The sequence below is a fragment of the Puma concolor genome, chromosome E2 (assembly GCF_028749965.1).
Source record: "Puma concolor isolate L17-30 chromosome E2, mPumCon1.1.hap2, whole genome shotgun sequence".
NCBI lineage: Eukaryota > Metazoa > Chordata > Mammalia > Carnivora > Felidae > Puma > Puma concolor.
Window position 1 is genome coordinate 21,490,509 of NC_141681.1, and position 23,034 is coordinate 21,513,542.

The 23,034-nt window shown below is 41.8% G+C and overlaps 1 long non-coding RNA gene across 1 annotated transcript in view; it reads right to left on the reverse strand.

Annotated features, from left to right (window-relative positions):
- Positions 1-376: 376 nt before the first annotated feature.
- Positions 377-23,034, reverse strand: part of LOC147573429 (uncharacterized) — a 158,156-nt gene continuing 135,498 nt past the window's right edge. The window contains exon 3 of the long non-coding RNA XR_015244430.1: positions 377-486. This is a non-coding gene — a long non-coding RNA (uncharacterized LOC147573429). The remainder of the gene's footprint in view (positions 487-23,034) is intronic.

The following is a 23,034-nucleotide window of genomic DNA, read 5'->3' on the forward strand; positions in this document are numbered from 1 at the left end:
AAATTTTAATTTTTGAGAAGTGAACATGGAATATGTCTTTGAGGACTGCTGTCTGAAAAGGGATTCCTACACATGAGCAGGGATGTGAAACTGCAGCGCATGAAGCCATCTCCCAAAGAGGTGGTTGATTCCTGAGGTTTCCTATTTCTTTGCCTCATTCTTCATGTTGTTTACAGTGTCTGCGATTGAGCTGATAGAAACGCAGCCCTTTTCTATCCCTTCACTACGGAACATTTCAAGTTGCACTTATGCTTATCCATTTCAGTCTTCCCTGCCTGGTTGAGGAGGGGGTGTTACACATGTGCCCTTCACCTCATATTTTAGCATTTCACACAAGTGATGGGAGAAACAGACAGACCAACGCTCTTACCCTCTATGCCCTTGCCCTCTCCACCCACCGCATGCTTAGCTCCTTTTCAAGAGATAGGATGGAGTTGTTTGACATTCAGTTGGCCATGATTCACTGCTGGACGGGGTCACACTGTTCTGAAAAGTAATGAGCATCTATTAGCGCACTGTCCAGAATGAGGCACGAGACCAGCCCACCTCAACCATGCAGTTGATCTGGGAAGAGGCTACAACACCCACTCCAGGAGCCCAACTGTTATAGATTCAAAGAGAAAAAGAAAGACAGCCCTCACTCCAATACGATTTCCTAAGAGGTTCTAAACTGGGAACCACAGAGTAATGATATCTGAGCTAAGAATATAATTGATGCTATGTTTCTCCATAATTATTGCTATTGTGTATATACCTCCCTAGGTCCACGAACCCAGAATGGAAGAGGGGACACGGGCACTGAAACCCCATCCAAATTTCCAGCTACTCTCACTAGATTACATTCCCCTTGAAGGAAGGGCAAGTGCTGACAATTGTACCACAGCTATGTTAGTGATTCCAATGGAGTGTGCTGGCAATTTTCATGTTCAAATCTGCCCTTTTAGGTCACATTTGTATAGATGCAAAAAATGAGGCTTGGATAGAAGTCAGGTAACTTGCTCAATGTATATAGCTGATAAAAGGCAAAGTTGGGATTTCACCATGATTTAGAGAAAAAAAAATGCATTTCTTGGTATCTGTGCCTCTGCTGCAGCTGTTTAGGAAAATGCAGCATATATGCTTAGTCCTCAAGGAATTAAAAAGCCAAACTCAAATTCCCTGGATATCTACATGCCCTTGAAGGAAAGCACTCATCCATTTCCCTTTGAAGCAGCTTCCAGAGATAGCCAGAGTGTTGTGCAAGGGAGTTCTCGTAAAAATAGGCACCGCTCACTGGGCTCCATTTCTGCAGCCCCAGAAGGATGTAAAACCCCGCGTGGTCATAAGAAAACTGAACAACTTTACTGGCAAATTAAAGGTTTGGGAAGCAGCAGGAGAAACTGGTCAGCTACAACTTCAGAAAAAAGTATACTGAACATTTCAAAGCCTTCACTTCAATTATGGAGGGAGCCGCGGAGGTCTGGGAAGTGGTCCCCAATGGGTGTGCACCCAGCATTAAATATGTGTTCTTGCACTCAGCAGGGCTTGAGCTCTTTTAAGGAGGGACTGGATAGTAGGAGAGGGAGGGGTGGAAAAGAGTGAGAGTGAGAGAGAGCAGAGGTGGGAGGGGTTCTGAAACATCTGCCAAGGAGAAGTCTTGCTCTGGTCATCAAATGGTACAGCAAACGAATGGGATTTTACAGATGCTGCTTACATAGGGAGGACCACAGTGAGCGAGGAACTGGTCCAAGCTCCTCGTTCCTTGGCAATAAAGACTGGCATTGGCCGAAAAAAATGAATAAGCAAGAAATATCGGTGAAACATGTCCACATAATTTTAACGCACATTTTATATGTATAATATATAATGCATAGGATCATCACTGTTTCTATTCTTGTATCCATATTTTATAGAAAACAGACTAAAGTTCAGAAAGTTTAAACAAGGTAATTCATAAATGGCAGACCAATCGCCATCTTTTCCTTAGTCTTTTGAACCATTTAGGAGCCGCCAAGATGCATTTTTCTCCAGGAAGTCCTCCTTATTGCTTCAGGTGTGGGTTAAGTGCCACCATAGCTGTGTTTCTACTCTATCCCAGTACCTGCCACTTGTATTCTAAGGGTCTTGAGATCTCTGTCTCCTCCACTAGACCTTAGGCTCCCTAAACTAGTCAGCTGCCAGGTTTATTTATTGTGTCACCCCTAGCCCCCAGCACAGTCCATGTGCAGTATGAAAGTGAGGTTTTGAATGAACCATCTTGGATCTCTCTTACTCTCCTTCTTACCCAAGGTCCACACTCTGGGTTTTTATGTCTATCCTCTTCCTCTTCATCCTCCTTCCTCTCTATTACCCCATAAAACCCTGTCAGCTGCAAGTCAAGAAAATTACTCAGTACATGACTTCGCTACAAGGCAAAAATAATAGAAGAGAGCGCCATTCATTTTCCATCCCAGTGATGTCTGCCTTTGAGTAACAGAAATAACTGTCGTTTACTGAGATGCAAATGATAACAGCAGGGTTGACCATAACAGCTGATTTTCCCTGAGAATTTAGCCTGCCCCTTTCCTTTTGCAAGTACTTCCTCATTTAATTCTTCCAATGGTCATGAAACCCTACGAAGTATCATCATCCGCTTTCATAAGCGAGGCTCATAGATGCTAAATCCTTAACCAAGAACACACGACAATAATTTGAAAGTACTTCTATCTAATTCGGAAGTCAATAAGGTTTCTCTTACATCAGCTGCCTTTCTAATATGAATAACTGCAATGGTCATACACTGAGCATCTCCTGTGTGCTTTATACTTCATGTATATAAGTCATGTAATGAGTTAATGCACCCAGAAATAAAGTTAGTACCTCTTTATGGATTGACATATGAGGAACTTATGGAGCTAAGATGATTTGGAGAGGTTAAGGCAAGCAGCTATACCTAACGACCTCTTGAGTAACAGACAGTATTCTGAAGATTTATGAGCAAAACATCAAGGAAAATTTACAAGTCATTAAGCACAATTTTATTATATAATGAAGGCAGGGACTCCTCCATCTTTGCCTAAGGGTTGTCTCCGTGGGGCTCCACAATGTGGCAACTCGGGCATATGGCCCCCTTCCAAAGGAAGGCCCTGCTCATTGTGGCTGACAGGCCATGTCTCAACACAATCTCTTTAGATTCACGATGGAATGGCAATTATTTAAAATTGGCTCAGGTCTGCATACTCCACTGGATTCCTTTTTATCCCACTTTAAGTGTTTCCCTTGGGACCACTTAAACAGCTCTATCTTTTTAATGACAAACTATCCATCGACAGGACTGGAAATGAAATCAAGCTTTTGTTTAGCAACCAGTCTGTTTATTTATTTTCCAAGTTCATGAGTTTATATGTATGCTGCTCTTAATGGGCAGTGCATAAAAATGCCTCTTTTTATTTTCTTTTCATTTGCATTGTTGCTGATAATGGCTATTATCAAGCCATTAGAGGCGGAAAAGTACCGTTTTTGCCTTCCAAGATGGGTTGCATTTGTGTATGTGTGTTCTATGCAGATTGGCCAATATGTTAAACTTTCTTTTTTACTTCTTTCTCCGATACAGATGGCTTAATGTCAGCCACATGATTTTTCTCACTTATGCACGGAATTATATACATATATATTTATGTATACAATTATACACATATGTACGTGTGTACACATATGTGTATGTAGATGCACACGCACATATTCACATACACATATAAACACTCACACACATGTGTATATACACAAACATTCATACATACACACAGAAAATCTGCTTTGTCTTTTTTTTTTAATTTAAATTCAACTTAGTTAAGATATAGTGTAGTATTCATTTCAGGAGAAAATCTGCTTTTTCAATCAAAATGAAAAGTCTGTGCCAGGGATGTGAAATGCATTCTACACCACATCAAAATCTGAAGCATTGTTATGTAAATCTATGACACCACGGTCTTGTTTTAAATAAAAGGCATGACGGACTGAGTCTCTCCCATAGGTAGCCCATTTAAGCTTTCATGGTTAACTAAAATCATTGTTGAGTTGTATCTGAGAGGCACAATCATATGGATAAAAACTAAGGAAAGTCATTCTTCATTCAGATGTTTCCAAATGTCTACTTAATGTAAAAACACAAAACAGTCAAATTTGGGAACTTATGTTTCAAAAGATTTCATCGATTCTTGAAAGTGGCATTTGTTTAGATTATTTTATGGGAGGGTTAGAAGAAGACATTCACTTTTGTTTTTGATAGCATTTTAGGTGAGATGGGTAAAATGAAGTTAACTAGCATTCATTGGATATTATCATGTCCTAGGTCTTTTATAAATATTATTTGACATTGTCCTCTATGAAGAAGGTCATGCTTTAAAATATACATCACTTCTATGAAGTAGTATTTTCACTTTATGTGTTGGTGGAGCTGAGAATCAAATGTGACTGTTGCCAACTAGCAAAGCTCAGATGGACAAGGCCCCAAACATGAAGGAAGGCCCAGTTGTCTGGTAGATTACGAAAGCTAAGTTCAGGGGCACCCAGGTGGCTCGGTCAGTTGGGCATCTGACTTCGGCTCAGGTCATGATCTCATGGTTTGTGAGTCTGAATCCCAGGTCAGGCTCTGTGCTGACAGCTTGGAGCCTGGAGTCTGCTTCAGATTCTGTGTCTCCGTCTCTCTGCTCCTCCCCCGCTCGCACTGTGTCTCTCTCTTTCTCAAAAATAAATAAGCATTAAAAAATTGTTTTAAAAAAATGCTAAGTTCAGTCTTGCCCTGGAATCAAGGCCTGGAGTAACAAACTATATTAGAACAGTGAGATGTCAGCTGGAGCATTTTGCCTTCCCAGGGGACACTCGGCCATATCTAGAGACATTTCTGGTTGTCACACTGGAGGTGGGGTGCTACTGGCATATAGCAGGTAGAGGCCAGGGATGCTATAAGCGAGCCCTCCCCAACAAAAAAGCATCTGGCTTTTTTGTCAACAGTGCTGAGGCTGAGAAAGCCCTCCTCCATCTAAGACCCCGGTGTTCCTCTGTATTTTATCACTCCTGTCATTTTATATAGATCAGCATTCTAACCACGATCTGGGAGACAAATGTAATGTTAACATGTGCATTGGAAAGAAGCATAGGGTAGGGGGACCAAATGCAAACCCTGACTCTGCTACCTACAGCTTGTACCTCATGGGGGAATGACTTACCCTCTTGATGACTGAGTTTCCTCATCCGCGAATTAGGGAAATACTAGCACAAACCTCATACATGGGGTTCTTCAAAGGATTAAGTGAGAGAATTTGCATGAAGAGTTTAGTGAGACAGTTTAGTGAAGGGTAAATGTTCAACCACTTCGCTGTTATTCTTATTTTCGCTGCTGTTATTATTACTTCATGACTTATTTCCATTTTCTGGAAAGCACTCAGTTTTTAATACTACCTTCATTTTTTTAAGAAAGCTTTTATCTCAAGGTTAGGTAGACCTGCTTTCACTCACGTTTGATTGCAGACTGCAGCAGAATCAGAATAAGGAGAGGGCCAAGCTGCAGGAGGAAGCTGTGGGCTATTTTTGGAAGAAATGCTCTTCTATGCACAACTCCACAAACCCTTTCAATATGGTATCTTCAGTATCTTCCTGAGAGAACCCAAAGCTCCTGGAGAGTCCTGGTCCTCTCTACATAGTAGAGCAGCATCTCTACAGCTAGGATGCATCTAGCATGTAGGATTGGGCTTTGCCTTCTTCTCACAGCCGTCATTACCCAGCTAAGGAGAGAATCAGGCAGTCTGAGGGAGCTCACTGCAAACCTCTTGGGTGACTTAAAATCACGGTCATCAAGCATGAGGAAGACTGGGCTAGCGGGAGGAAATGGGTGAGGGTGGAAGAAGGGAGACAGAAAGCATGAACTAGGTATTGGAGAACTCAGGATTCAAGGAATTTGCTCAAGGCCACACTGCAAATATATGGAGAAAACAAAATTAAAAGCCCAGAAATCCTTCCTCTCAAGCCTTCTGCTATTTTCCTCTGACTAAAAGGAGTTCCCTGATTAGAGAAGCTATCAACAGGATCCTGAATCCAGGTACTTACAAGAAAGGCAGATAGAGGCAATCTTGTTATTAATAAAACATTGTAAAGAATGAAATGGAATGTGTTGTTTACTGCCTAGTACAGAAAACAGAGAAATAAGAAATATCCATCAAACTCTCCCACATAGAAAATAAACTTTCCGTTGAAAGATAAGAGGAAACTCCTGTGTTAGATGTCAAATCCTTCTGTTAGTTGTTTTCTGCCTGCGGGTGATTGGGCAGCAATACCCCTGGGTAGACGTGCCTTGTAGCTTCGCTTGCCGTTTGGGAGATGCCATTCCATCATTTGGGGCCTCATAAATGACTGGAAACTTCCGTGGGCAAATTGTCATTCTAACTAGTGTGCATCAGTCCCCAAAAGGAAGAGTTATTATAGAACTCAGAAGCATATTTCAAGTTTGTCAGTGACATTTATGAAAATGGTGCAGTTTACCATCACCACCACCACCACCATTGCCACTACCACCATTGCCATCACCCCAAATCATTATCCTTGTCTTCATCACCAACACCACTACCACCACCACCACCATCATCAACATTATCACCATCATCATAACCCATCACCACCCATCATCTTCATCACCACCATCATGATCATGATCACGACCACCACCACTGCCATCATTATTGCTACGCATCAGGAACTGGGTTTGCATTAAATATTTCATTCAGCACTCACAGCATGAGGTAGGTGGTCTTAGTCATTAACATTCCTTTCTTTATAGTTGTGGCAATTCAGACTCAAATGGGTGAAATAGTTTATCAGGGATCACACATGGCAGGACATTCCCCAGTACACAGCTGCTTGTTAACATTGTGCCCCTTCTTCTGGGACTGATGCAAAGGTTCTGTCCTTCATTTAAACTACCCCAAATCCTCACTATTGGTGTATCTCTTATGACAGCATATTCTGAATTTCATTATGCTTATTAGTATACAGCTAATAAGACATCCCAACTAGCTAAGAAATAAGAGGGTAGAGTCTATTATTTCCCAGCACATAGCACTAATACATTGCAATACTTAAATGGTTGCAATACTGGTGGCCTTTGGATAAATTTTACAAGATTCTGAATCTTTTCCTGGACCCAAATCAAAGCACTAAAATATACATTTATCTGTCTAGTAAGGTAGTAGCTGAAACACTCCCAGCTTGAAAAACACAAGGTGAAAAACATATGTTTTACTCCAAGACTGACCAAGTTAGATGTTTTGTGTTAAAAAAAAAAAAAAAAAACTTAGACAAAAAAATCCTTTCCACTAGGGATAGAACTCTTGATTTAGACTCTGTAGGAGCCTTGGGCGCAGGGCCACGCCACTCTGTTCTACCTCACTATGAACTATCAGTCCCTTGCAAGGTTAGAGCCCTCACCAGGTCATGGTTAACTCACTTGTTTACCAGGCAGTGAGCTCCTGAACAGCAAAGACATTTACTCACTTTTTTCTTATTCCCTATTTTAGCACAAAGCCTACCACACAATGGATGTTGGACGAATTTTTGGAGGAATGAATGAATTTGTTCTTTTTTAAAAATTTGTTCTTTATTTATTAATTTTCTCAACTGTGAAATGCAAGGAAGTATGTTAGGTGAGCCCCAGGGAACAGCTCCAGATCTCACATGATAAAAGGGTATGAGAATCCATTGTTATTAGGTCTGATTCAGAGCAGTGATGGCTGAGGTGATTTTTGCTCCTATGAAGTTTTGGAGAAGATTTAAAAAAAAAGCTTAATCAGCTGGCTGAGCCATTAATTTGGCATTATCTTCATCTTTTCAAATGAGAGGCACAACTACTGCTTAGGAAAGAACCCAGAGGATGCTCTAGTTTCTTTTTCCCTTTTCCTCAATTCAAATATTACAGAGCAAGGTCAACTACACTAATCAATCCCCACCCTTCCACCCCCATAGCATTGTGAAGAAGGAGAAGTAGTGGAGACTGGAGGGGGGAGGAGGAGGGGGAAAAATGATGATGATGAGCCTCCACAGGTATGAGTGTGAGTGCTGGCAAGACAAAGCAGGGAAAGACTGCAATTGAAGACACCCTTGCCCTCCACCTGAGGTACAAACAAGGTGCAGAGCCAGTTTCCATCAGGTCCCAGACAGGTTCCATCAGGTCAGCTAATTCAACTGGCCACTCAGGCTATACCCAGATGTGGGCCTCTCAAATCAGATTTTCACCAGCTTCAGGGAGGAAAGGCTCAGCCACACCCAGAATATGAGATCAGTAGACAAGGGAAATTTGCAGCATCTCAAAGGCCTTCGACAGACACAGACCCAAAAAATCCAGCACACATTTTCTCCACACTCCGTACCTTGAAAGGACATGAGGGAGGATGGTATGGCACAATTAGGGCTACATTCTTGGGGAGAAATTTTTTACCGGTTTATGGCAAAAACCAGAGGACTGAACTTTCCCTTGTCTACAAAGAGAGTCCAAAAGAGCTAGCTCTGGAGATTTACAGACTCTGGAGACATACCATGGTCACTTTTTCCCTGACCACCGCAGTGCTTCATAATGGGTCTCCCAACACTCATTCTTACCTCCTTCCAACTCATTCCCCTCACACCAAGGAGAGAAATTCAAGACTGACTATATTATTCTCAAGCTGAAACACTTCAGTGCCTTTATAGTGTTTGCCTTTACAGTGTTTTTATTTATTTATTTTAAACATTTATTTATTGAGGGGGGGGATTGCGGGGGGAGACAGAGAATCCCAAGCAGGCTCCGTGCACTGTCAGTACAGAGCCAAGCACAGAGCTTGAACTCACAAACCCTGGGATCATGATCTAAGCTGAAACCAAGAGTTGGACCCTTAACCAGCTGAGCCACCCAGGCACCCCTATAGTTTTTTTAGAGTAAATAACAGAATATCAACAATCGTAGCAGGGTCCTGCATGACCTGGCCACTGTCCATGTCTCCAGAGTGCCCACACAACTGTTCCTTTTGATCTCTGGGTTCCAATTACATCAGCTTCTCTTTACTTTCTCAGGCGCTTCATGGAACCCTATCTTTTCATCTATTTACTTTTGACACAAATATCATCTGTCCTTTAGACTCAAATCTGTCTTCACTCCTCCAGGGACATTTGCTCTGAAGAACCAGTCCCAGTCAAGGCTGTCTCTCTATTATACACCCTCAAAGCTCCCTGAGCTTTTTTTTCATATCACTGAAACTCAGATGAGTAAGTTGTAAGTCTATACATGCTTTTGCAACCTCTACCTCAGTCACATTGCTTGCAACATGGTAAGTATTCAATAACTATTTGTTCGATAAAAGTTGTGAAATGGAATGTTATCTCAAAAAAAAAAAAAAAAAGAAAAAGAAAAGAGAAAGAAAAGAGAATCAGGGATACCAGTGAGGCTAGTTGGAAAACTGCCATGTTAATGGTCCCAATATCTCAACTAAGAGTCAAATAAATTGATCTATATTTCTGAGAGTCAAATAAATTGATGTATATGTGTGCATACACCTTCCTAATTCTGCCTTGGTAGCTTAGTATAATATATCCAGAGGCACCACGAACATGTTTTTAATTCTGACTTGAATACACAGGAAAAAAGCCCTATCAGGAGATAAGGATTTTAAATTATGGCTCCAAATTGACTAGTTGTATGACCTCTGTTTATTACATTATTGCTCTGAGTTGCTAATTCTCATTTATAAACAATGACACATTCGTCTCTCAATGACTTGAATAAGTCCTATTGTGTGCAAAGCTAAGGTAGATATCTAGTGAAAATATAAGGCTCCAACTCAGCACTTGGGAACCTTCCAGTTTAACAGGAAATAGGCATATGAATAAATCTTCACAGTAATAAGGTAAGTGCCATTTTCAAGGTTTGGATAAAGGATTTGGGGAGCAACCGAAGGAAGCGACTTCAGGGTACTGTTTGGAGGAGTCAAAGATAGCTCTACTGACAGGGATGCTTTGAGAACTGAGTTAAAGGATGAACTCACCTACCATAGACAGAACGACAGACACCAGCTCTGGGGCCAGAAAACAGTGGAAATCATACTCCACTTCTCATTCACGGACAGCAGATTTCCACTTAACTCTCTAGGACCACCTTCCTCATCCATAAAATGGAACTTAATAGCCCCTCCTTTGCATGTTAGGGTGGGATTGGCAAATAAATACTACACACAAAGTACTTCTTGTCAAAAGATCTGACTCACAGGTGCTCAATAAATTGTATCTGGATGTAACCATTCTTCCCATGCTCCATTTCAGTGACTGGCAGGTCAGAGAGCATGCTTTTAACGGATTCATATTTCTGAGGGGAATGGTTTGCATAACTACACTAAGGGGCAAGGAAAGACAGCTGAGTGTTGTCTCTTTGATGTGTTTGTCCCAAGGCAATCCTCACAGGCTCCCGCAATATCAGTTTCCTTGTAATATCAGGAAATTACAGAATGCCATGGGGGGTTTGCAGGGGAAAACAGCAATGGTGAACCTGGGAGAGATTAGATGCATGCAGATTCCTGCTAGGTCTCACACCGGGGTCTAGCAGAGGCAGTGTGGCAGGCCTTGTTTATTACCGCTAATAGCTTGAATGGACCACCTTGACCCTTTGGGGAAAATGGAGAAGGGCTGAATGGCATGGAGAACATGAAGTGGTTTCACACAGAAAGAGAGAGAATCCAGCAGAGATGACAAGAGTGTAACTAACAGGGGTCCAAGTAAATTTGTAAATTTCTAGGTTCAGATTTCTGAGTAACCTGAAAGAGGGACACTTGGGCTCTAGATGCTTCTATATCGAGAACAATCAGGCCTCAACAATCTATCAATTTTCACTCATCATCCCAGACATCTCCCCCTCTAGAATGCTTTCTCTGATCCCTTAGGTCAGCTCTTTCCCTACCCCTGCTGACCCAGTGCTGATTCTGTGTCCTTTGCAGCCATCACATTGAATGAGATGAATTTAGAGAGGACCTCCGTCTTTGTCTCTCATGGCCTCTCCAAATCTGCCCGCCAAGTGCAATCTCTTTTTCTGCCACTGGATAAATACAGCAGGAGCACCCAAACCTTTTTTGTCAGTCTTAGGTCATGCAAACAGTTCTCAGGTCAATTGGATTCCCCAAAAAGCATTCTCCAGCAATGCAATTATAATATCCAGCACCATGGAATAATCAAATGTCAACTGTGTTTTAAAGTTGGGATTTCTCCTCCCTCCCCAGCCAGACCCTAGTGCAGACATAAGGACTGCATTTTCAGAAGGAGCACAGGTGCCCAGTTTCTTCTTTCTCTTCTTCCCCAGGGATTGGGCTCTTAATTATCCATCGAAGTTCCTGAGCCTTACTACGGTGGAAGGATGGAAAGGGGCATAGCATAGTTGTTATCTGGTTGGTGGTATTGTACTTGTGTGGCATGCCTGAGATGTCCTATTTACATTTTATTAATGTTTATTTATTTTTGACAGAGAAAGGGAGAGTGTGAGTGGGGGAGGGGCAGAGATAGAGGAAGACAGAGGATCAAAAGTGGGCTCTGTGCTGACAGCACAGAGCCTGATGGAGGGCGTGAACTCACGAACTGTGAGATCGTGACCTGAGCAGAAGTTGGACGCCTGACAGAACCACCCAGGTGCCCCTGTGATTATCCTATTTAAAACAGACTCTCCAGAAGCATTTTTTGGATTCTTGAAAGACCCACAGCCTCCATTAGTGGTCTTCTCTCACCCACCTTCCCTTGCCATGGCTAATCCATCTCTGTTTTGGATGGTCTCAGACTCATCTTCAGTCCCTAGGTACCCAGGTTCTCTGCTGGGATCTGTTCAACCCTACGGGCAATCCCGTTTGCAAGCAACCTAAGAAGATCCCAGGCCAGATCTCTCTCCCTTTGTGTGTTCACATGAGGGGGACATAGGACAGCTTTTGTAGATCATGGTAAATGCTCATACAGCATTTGTGAGGTCAACTTCAAGAGTGCAGGCCACTCAACACATGGTTTGATACACCTCAACACATCTTTGTTCCACTAGTGAGCACTTCTTCATTATTACTGTTGTTGCTGTTGTTTTCAAGTCAGGTGTCAAACACCAGGCTGCCATGCCATCAGAATTTCAAGAGACAGGGGTGCCTGGTTGGCGCAGTCGGTTGAGCACCTGGCTCTTGATATTGGCTCAAGTCGTGATCCTAGGGTTGTGGGATTAAGCCCTGAGATGGGCTCTGAGCTGGGTGTGGCCCTGCTTAAAATTCTCTCTCTTTCCTTCACTGCCCCTTTCCCTAGCTCGTGCTCTCTCTCAAAAAAAAAAAAAAAAAAAAAAATCAAGAGACAGTATATTAAAATGTCAGGGTGGTCCTGCCGAGGCCTACCACTGTCAAATCCCCCTAGAGTGGAGATGTGAAGGAAGGAAATACCCTTCTCCCCTTTTCACTGAGGAAAGCCAGGGAGACTCACAGTAAACCAACAGCTCTCTGCAAGAGCTGCCTCCTTTCATTTCTCATCACTTTCACTGTAATTGAACCATTTAAAAACTATCATCCCAATTTGCCAATTCTAAGAGGTCTCTTGTCTTGAGATTTCAGCTGAAGTTCCTATTTTGACATTCCATGTTACCATAATCATCGATTATTCAGAATAGCTCCGTGCCAATGGGGACTATTTTAAGGGACTGCCGCATACGGACTTGCACTTCATACACCGCTTTCTTATTTCTCAAACTGGAGAATACAAGACTTCATTCCCTTCACTGGTAATCATACTGAAAGAAAAAAAAATCAGGAGAGTGGGGTTCTAAATGAATAAAACTCTGCAAAGAGGTTTGAGAAATACTTCTAGAAATTTGTTAAATATACATTACAAAGTATTCTAATTATTCTGTAATTGGCCAAGGCTATGGTAGTGAAGCATGTTCCATCCAAGCAAAGGGAAATAGATATTTGCCTGATGGACCAGACACACTCTTTAATCCTTTTAACAAGCATGCCATTATCAACAAAGCAACATAAATTTAAAAGCATCTCAGTAACATCGTATGGAAGGGATTATAAATGGAGAATAAATGTCAATTAAATACCCAGAATGGGAAAATATCATTAATGCCACCTATATTTACTTTTCTGCCTTAAGTATGATATTTTACACAAGAAAACACTATAAATTAATCTATTAGTATATTCCTCAAGCATGAATCATGGAGGGTTTCAAGGACATGGCATTTGTTCTTGGGAACATAATTTTAGTGTTCTCTGTCTTTCTAACTAAACTGGGCACTGTTATCTGTGTTTCGCAGTGCCAGGAAAACTATGATAAAAAGTTGTCAAAGAAATGGATAAATTAAAGAATGGATGGGTGACTGGATCTCTGTCTATGCTGGGCATGGAGTGATGTATACAAAAAGACCATGAATTGAAGAACCTTGGGTCTAAAGGAAAAGAGAAGGCAGCTTATAAAAATGAGGCAAAGACAAGGTAGGCAAAGGTGAGGCCTCCCCGGAAAGAGCTTGCAGGTTTGTGAAGCCTTCTCATTTCTCCTGGCGTTGGTTCTCAGGGTTCAATCCTGACTCTCAATCTAGGGCTTTGGTACAGAGGGAGCCCTGACGATGATTCCTGCACTTGGCTGATGAGGGACTGAATCATTCCTATAAGGTCTCCTCCGGGGATGTTGAAGGGATGATGGGAGAGGAGTGGTGTACTCTCCATCTGGCAGCTCATGGGAGAAGGAGAAATATGGACAATGGAACAGGCGCTTCAAACACCAAGACAGATGAAAATTCATCAACCATCCATTCATCCAATAAACATTAGTTGAACATCTACTATATGCCAAACTTGGTTCCAGATTCTAGGGGTACAGAGTGAAGAAAGGCAGACACAGCCCTTGCAATTAGCAATTTTTGATCTAGTGGAGGAAACAGGCACTAAATGAACTAAATGTAAAATTGCAACTAAGACAAATGCCCTAAAATTAATTTTTAAACTATTAAGAGGATGAGTGGCTCTAAATTAGCCAGAGGAGACAGCAGTGGAAGGAGGTAAATTTTCTGATCGCAAACTTTGAACTATTTCTAGGGCGTAGTTTGGCAAAATTGATAGTCCACTGCAGGGTCTCCATTTTCTTTATATTTTTCCCTTTATATCATTGTATCCCCATTCACCTGATCTGGTCTTCTGGTTCTGAGTAATTTGTTTGTTTGTTTGTTTGTTTTTGGTTTGTTTGCTTGTTTTTACCATTTGTGCCAAACATTGTTGATGGTTGATCTCATTTCATAGAAATGCCATGAGGTAGAGATTAGAAAGCACAGTGGACTTGGGCCTTCGTTTGAATCCTAGCTCTGTCTCTTACCTCCTGTGTGCTTTTGGGGAAACTGCTAAACCTCTCTGCATCCATCTCCTTATTTAGAATTACTTTTTTAATAAAAGAATTTTATTGTGTAAGCCACATAAAAGCAACTTCAAATAGAATTCTGAAAAATAGCAAGGGAATGAACAATCTCATCTCTCTCATGAATCCATTGTTATTCTTACTTCTTTGCTTCCCGTCTTCACAGATGTGGAACACCCTTGCATAGATATCTGGAGTATAATCTCAACATACTAGGCATTAGTCCGTGTGACCTCTGAGCCTTTCCAAAATTCTCATTTTGGTACAGGAAAAACAATACCAGAATCCACATGTGCGTTCCTGGAATGCTGAGACACTGAATTACCTAGGACATGTCCTTAGAAAGCCCAGATGGTGACCAGGGCTCTGCCTGGATGCCTGAGGTGCATAAAAGGGGAAGGCACCCTAAGGGAGGTCTCAGTTCTACAGGAAGGACACAGACACAGACAAAAGGGCACAAATGGGGTCTGTGATTTCAGCTATAAATTGATCCTGATTATGCATTTGCTTTCTGAAGTAGGGAGAGGGAGGACTTGCCTTTCATAATGAAGAGGCAGGGGGAAGCAAGCAAAAGCCCGAGAGAGACAGACATAGGTGGGGAAAGGCAGAGCCACACAGCACTATCAGGAAATGGGGAAAGACAGCTTCAGGGCTGGAGGTGAGTGTGAAAAGCAGGATCTGCAGAGCTGGCCTGAATCCTTGGGATAACTGGGGCCTAACTGGGGCCTCACTGGCCTATTTCAGGTCTTTCTCCAGTTGAGAACTATTTTATTCATTGACAGTAAATCCCATAATTAGCTTCTGAGGCTTAATAATAATACAACTAGTATATGTGTTTACTGGCATATAATATGAAAATTGGAAATCAGAGTTTAAATTGAACTTTACCTTTGAAAAAATAGCAATCATTTCCTACTTGAAAAGTAATACATTATTACCAGGAACAACGTGAAGAAGTCATAAACACATTAACAGAAAAATGAATTGCATATATACTATGTATACATATATAAGACATTTACAATATTTATCATGTGATGGGGTACTGACAATTTTACTTCTATGTTTTTATATTTTTGATATTGTTATTATATATAGATATGATTTTATTTGCAACCTTGGGAAATGTCATATATATATGGTTTATTTCTTCTTTTTCCAGTTGACATTATACTGAGAGCATTTTCCTCTGACATTAACCATTCTTAGAGCATAATATCTTTAATTGATGAATTTAGATGTATTATTCTTTATTGAAACATTTTTCCCTGTTGTCAAGGATTTAGATTATTACCAACAATTCTTTACTATCAGCAACACTGTGTTGAACAGTCTTGTGCATGTGATTTCCTGCAATTCATTCTTTGGATAAATTCCAAACAGATTAGTCAATCAAAAAGTATGGATATTTCAAGGCTCTTGATACTTAATGTTAAATTATTTTTTGCAAAAATTTAAATTTCTATCAGAAACATATGAGTATCATCTCATGGGACCCTTGCCTATCCTGGGTGTGTGTGTGTGTGTGTGTGTGTGTGTGTGTGTGTGTGCGAGCGCGCGCGCGCATGCACATGTCCGTAGAACGTTACTAATTTGGTTCTTCCACTAATATATCTTATCAGTGGGCTAATTCTCATTGTTCTTACATATTCTTACCACTTGCACAGTTTCTTTTTGTTTTGTGAATTTCCTGTTCATACTCCATGCTTGTTTGTGGAATACCTTCATTCACTTTCTTTTTCTGCCCGTATCATTTTTATTCTATCTGCCTTCAAAAGGATTGTAAGTAACTTACAGCAAAAGACAAAGGTGCAATCAAAACATGAAAATCAAGCCAAACAAATCATGCTTCACACATGTCAGAGGAATATCACAGTTTAATAAGCACTGTCACCTGCATCCTCCTTTTGAAACTTCACCAGCTATCTGCGAAGTCTGCTAAGTACAACCCTCCTTACATAGATGTAGAAACTGAGGCTCCAAGAGAGGGGCTGGCGCTGTGACTAGAGAGTTGTCGGCTAGCAGCAACAGAGTTGTCGCTGTAGCGTACTTAATCTCAAACTTCACTGCCAGTTCATTCATTCAGTAAATATTTACTGAGGACCTGTTACATGCCAAGCACTGTTCCTGGCACTGGGGATACAGCAGGACACAATAGAGAGAAGGTATTGCCTTACATTTTAGAGGGGGCAGAGGACAGGCAACAAGGAAAGATGTGTGCTGTGTTAAGAGGATAAGGGCTAGGAAGAGAAATAAAGGAGGGGGTTTCACAGTAAGGGTTTCAGAGTGGGGGACGCAGGCATCATTGCTTATTATGTGATCCTATCTCTCCCTCCAGTGTGTGCAAGACCGCTAAGTGTTAACATTCTCCTGTGCAGCTAGGCTAGTGCTCCTTAAATGAAGACAGGGAGAGAGAGCTCAGGGGCTGCCGACCACCACCACACCTCACCTCTCCCACGGTGTCATGCAGCCAAAATGCATTCAGAAGTCAGAAGTGAAATTGTGCAAATCCATTATTAACACTGTCTTCAAGGTTACCTCCTGTTGAACTGAATAGACACCCATAGTTAGGCACGGAACTTTGGGGAGGAGTTGTAAATGACCACAGCTGCTTCTGCAGGAAACCCAAAGGGGCCACAGCAGAGAAAGAGGTGGTGGCAGAAAAGCCACTGCCCTCTTGGAGGGTTCAATGTCATTTCTTGGGCACAACAAATAACTTTCCTGCTCTTCCATATGAAGCAACGTTTCCTCTGTTCAATTTTTTCCTTGATTGTGTAACTCTGATTACAAACATGGCCAACAGAATCCCAAGGCATTACTGCAAAGCTAAGGAGCCTCTGAAGGGCCAGGGAGTCAGCTCCACAAAAATCCCAATTCCTAGCATGAAACTGGAGAATGAAAGCCAAAAGCGCAAGAAAAGAAATGGGAATTCATGTCACATAGCTGTGGCTGGAGTCCAGAGCTGTGTCTGGACCTGCAAGATCACATTCCGAGATGCTGATTGGTTTCATAATGACAACCCAATCTTGGAGGGCAATGGAGCTAATCTCCATGGTCAAAGACGATGGTAACCCCCAGGAGACCTGAAAGGTTGTCTGGTATTCTCATAACACACCAAGGAGCCATCTGGTCTTCCCCATGCAGACCACGTAGATAGACAGTACCTTCACTAAACCTCTCTAGGTCCACACAAAGCAAGACTTTTCTTTTAATTAAAAAAAAGAAAACCTAGTTGCTTTTTTTTAATTGTGGTAAAAAAATAACATGAGATCTGCCCTCTTTAGCAAAATTTTATGTGTACAGTACTATTAATTACAAGCACAATTTTATACAGCAGTATCTCTGGAACTTTTTTCATCTTGCATGACTGAAACTTTATACCCTTTGAACAGCAACTCACTACTTCTTTCTCCCCCTAGCTCCTGGCATGATTCCACTTACATGAAGTATCTGAAGCAGCCAAACTCATAAAAGCAGGAAGTAAATTAATCTTGGTTTTGAAGTTTCCAAGTTTTCTTTGCATGCTCAGATATTTTAAGAGGCAACAAACATAAGCGAGCACATACTGCATGCCAGGCATTGGTCAAAGCACAGCTGAAACACATATTACGTGCTGGGGAGGAGGGAATAGCTTCATTGATAGCATCACAATAGCTACCACCATCATAATTAGTAGTAAGTTCAAAGGTCTCCCTCAGCACACATACATACATACCTATATCCCAGGATGATAACAAGTCAGGGCCCTGAGTTGGCACACTTCTTTACAAGATGGAAAGACTAACTGGTGCATGGGCATTGAAACCCTTAGCCCATCTTGTCCCACCCAGTGGCATTGTCTTTGTTAGTGCCCTACAACGTGTAACTCTCAAAACTGTATCTAGCTGGGGCCTCTTACACTCAGTTAAGCCTTGCATGCTGGTATATTCACTTTTTCATTGAGTTGGGTATCAAACTACCATGCCAGACATTGTGCTGGGGACACAATGTCAAATAAGTCAGATAGAACCCTTGTCTTGGCTGGTATTATAGTAGTAATTGTAAAATAAGACACATCTTGCTCTTCAGAAATGCATGGTGTCGTGGGAATGGTAAGGGGTAACGTGAATTCTTGCGATTATCTGGGGCCCAGGAAAAGATCTCTGAGTGAGTGATGTTTAACCTGCTACTCCAATGGTGTGTGTGTGTGTGTGTGTGTGTGTGTGTGTGTGTGTGAGAGAGAGAGAGAGAGAGAGAGAGAGAGAGAGACAGAGACAGAGAGAGACAGAGAGATAGAGACAGAGAGAGCACATGGGTTTGAGTAAAGCCAGAACACAGCCCCTACTTCATTGTAAATTCCCCAGCCAGGGTCCTGCTTAGTTGTTTGCTTAGCATAGGGCAGAACGAGGGGCCCCTTCATCCAGGTGTCCCTGACCTCACTTCTGTTGTCGAAATCCCACACTTAAAAACATTTGACTGCTCCAGCTAGATTGTTATCTACATCAAAGAGAAGGAAAAGCTGAAAATGGAAACTAGTGAAGTAGAAAGGATGAATGTGGATGTTGAGTGAACGCAGATGGTCAGTGGGGAGTTCCCTCCAGGACTGTTCTGTTTGTTTGTGAAAAGAGATAGGGGCTGTCCACGACTGCCAGCCCCCTATTCAGCACCAGATGGGGCTTTGTCCAGAAAGCCCATCTCTCTTTGTGTCTTCTGGGCTTTTGCTCCCACCAATTCCACTGTTTTTTGTTTGTTTGTTTGTTTGTTTGTTTGTTTGTTTGTTTTTTAATATCAAGACACAATACACTATAACATTATGTACCATATTAAAGGTTACATATGTTTTCTGTTTTAACCTTCAAGGCATTTCTTACATTGGAGACATTATCACTGTATTTTATACAAGAAGAAAGTCAGAGTTAGGAAAGTGAGCTCCTTGTCCAACATCCCTAGTCATCGAGTATCAGAACTCAGATTCAACTCCATGCTCTCCACTACACTGAAATGCCAAAATTTGCAAAGGAAGATGTGAAGAAATAATCTAGAGATTTACTCTTAACACAGTGATGCATTTCTTTCCAATCTTTTTTTTCCATTTTGCATAATTCGTGTTTACATAGTTGATATGTTGTGCATGAGTAGAATTTTACATCTTACTTTTTTCTAAAAAATGTAGTATCATGAACATATTAGCATCATAAACTCCTGGTAACCACAACTATAAATGGTTTTACAGTGTGCATAGTATTGATAAATAGTATGGATATGTATACCATAGTTTATTCACACCAATAAGCTTTGGGTACATGTTTGGGTTATTTCCTTTATTGTTTTTATTGCTTCAGGGGTATAAGTAATGTGTCAATAAGCTTCTTTTTATATACAATATAGTTCACTGATCAGAGTCCAAAAATAGTAACATGTTAAATGTCTTGAAGTGACTTTGAAGCAGGACCTGATCCCTTTCTTTCTTTCTTTCTTTCTTTCTTTCTTTCTTTCTTTCTTTCTTTCTTTCAAGTTTATTTTGAAAGACACAGAGATAGCATGATAGGTGGAGGGGCAGACAGAGAGGGAGACAGAGAATCCCAAGAAGGCTCCACACTGTCAGTGCAGAGCCCGACATGGGGTTGAAACCCATGAAAGCATGAGATCGTGACCTGAGCCAAAATCAGGAGTCGATGCTTAACCGACTGAGCCACACAGATGCCCCCGATCCCCTTCTTAATAAAAGCCACATCTTTAGTAATTGTTTCCTTAAGTGTGAAAAATACTAGTACCTAGCTAATATGTTTTATAATTGCTGGAGGACTAGTGTGCACATGTGTGTGCATACGTGTGTGTGTGTGTGTGTGCATCTGACACATAATAATATTGGTATTTGCTGTGATGACAATGTTGATCATGGTTTTCTGAGTCAGGTAGCAAGCTCCTCCCTGCCTCCACACTCTCCATTCCTCTTGTCCTAGTACTTGATAGAAAAGATAGACATTTACAATGAGTAAGAACCTTTTATGCGCAGCCTCTATATCAGACACTGCACCCATCAACTTCTTGACTCCTCACCACTACTTTGCAAGGAAGAGCTTTAGAAGAAAATGGAGCTCAGAATGAAGTGATTGCCCAAAGATGATACAGCCAGGAAGTATTAAGCTGAATTCAAACACAGGTATCAGAAGCCCACTTTTTTTCCACCACATCATAGCATCCTTCTGAGAGAATCCCCCCATAACAAACAGCTAATGTGTGTGCTGCATGTAAGAATCTGTAGTGGATGTAATATAAATACATGTTTCACTCTCTTTTTGACAAGTCTGACATAATTCTTTCTGTATAGCTTTTCGTATACATCTTCATCACACGTCAAGGATGTTTCCTCTTAGCACCCTGCATTTCTGGCTTTCCTAGACTTCAGATGTCCCCCACCCCCCCTTCACACTTCACATTTTGCTATGCAGCCTGCTGAGCTTGGCTGTGGTTTATGGGGAGGGAGGTTAAGCCGAGAGGCGCCAGGCACTGCTTCAATTACACTTTGCCTGTTCCAAGGGCTTTAATCATGACCTCTTTCTCAATGGATCCTTTCAGAAAGGCCAGGGGGAGAATAGGCAATTGGAAACCCTGGTAGTAATCAGGGTCCCAGACCTCCAACTCCACTGAGAAACATAGCTGGGGCCTAAGATTCATTAAAGGAGAAAGAAAACTAGGAGAGACTAGCCATTCCTGTAGGATCCATGTATCTTGGGGGCAGGGTAGAGAATGTACAGAGACCATAAACGATAAGAGGAAAGAGGAGGTGACAATAATTAGCTTGTGGTTTTAATTAGGAGGTCTCTTGGGCCAGATGTTGAAAGAAGAATGAAGACCCCTCCTGAGATACGTAATGAAACTTAGACCCCTGTGGCTGGGGAAGGGGGTGGGGATGCTGGGAATGGATGTATTATAGGCTTTTAAGCCTTTAGCCTCAGGCTTCCAGTGATGGGGAAATGGAAGGAAAGGGGATGTGTGATTTTGGTGGAGGCCACTCTCTAACCCCCAGGCTCAGGCATTTGTATTCCCTCCGGAGCAGCCCATTCAGCAGAATACATCTGTTTCTGATTAACAGAAGGAGGACAGCCAGGCAACCTGACTCCCTGCCTGGGCTGTGCTGTCTCAGGAATCTGGACCTCTGTACGTTGTCTGGGTCTCATTGTCATGAGAAAAGACTGGGTAAAAGCATCTCAGGCATCTTCCCTGGCATTTGCAGCCATCAGGCCCCTGCCCCACTAGAGTGTGACACATGGCTGGCTTTCACCGTGTAAAGAGGGGGTGAGCTACACGTATAATTTTGCCAACCTTCTCACTTCCCAGACATCTTCCTGTACTTTAATTTGTTTGCCATGGACCAGACCATTTATTGCAGTATGAGCTACCAGCTATTAAGTGCCAAATTCCTAAATGAAGAAACATGGAGATGGACATTTGCCCAGATGGATGAATGAAGAAAAGAACAGTCATTGTAACAACAGCTAACATCCATTGGGCACTTTCTAAGCAGTTTCCATGGAGTATCCCATTAAAGTCCTAGGAGAACACTATGAGGTAGTTCTATCCAATCTTCTTTTCCAGAGAAGAAAACTGAAGCTCATATAATTTATGGAATGTGCCCAAGCTCACACCAGCAGTGAGTGGCAGAGCTGGGATTTGATCCCAGGAAGAGTATGTTCAGAGCTTGGTCTCTAAGTTTGCATGAAAAGAACTGAAGAAGAACAGTATCAAAGGAAGGCAAGAATTTGGCAAAAGAGGATGGATGCTGGAGGCAGAAAAAAATTACTTTCCTCTGGGCAAGAGGTCAGCAAACTGGTTCTGTAAAGGGTCAGAGAGTAAATATTTTATATTTTGCAGGCCATATGGGGTCTGCTGCAACTACTCTACTCTGTAGTTGTAGCATAAAAGCAGCCATGGATAATATGTAAATGGATGTGTGTGGCTGTGTTCCACGAAATTTATTTGCAAAAATAGATGAATCTGACCCATGGGATAGAGTCTACCAATCCCTGTTTTAGGCCATCATCAGAAATTGAGCTATGGAGAGGCTTTGAGAGAACACGCGATTCAAAGCCCTCCTTTATGGATTACTACATTGAGGTTCCTAGAATCTGAAGATTTTGATGTCAGAGCCAGTACTTTGTTCATCCATGAGTAAGCTTTCCCAAGACTCCACAGTTGCCAAGAGGCAGATTCTGGACTTGAACCCACATCAGTCTAACCATGAAACCCTTATCCATTGCCTACTGAATTCTACTGACTCTAATACTACAAACTGAAAGGAGTGCCTGAATGGACACTTCTCTAGTGTGTTCCAATGGTAGATAGAGTTCTTTATTGTGACCCACACTCTTGTCCTCTTCCTGCTAACCTCATGACCTTGGACAAGGGATTAGCTTCTCTGAGAGTCAGCATTATCCTATTGTTACCAGGTGTGTTAGGATGATCACTGACTCTATCCAGATAGACCTTGCTCCAATTGTTGGCTCTGGGATCTATAGCTGTGAGATCTTGAGCAATGTCACACTCTCCTAGAGATGCCAACCATTGCCCCCTACTCACATCTTCCTAAAATAACTCCAATGCTCACCACCACGAACAACTGGCACACACTGTAGAACAAAGCACCTCACGGGACTCACTTCACAC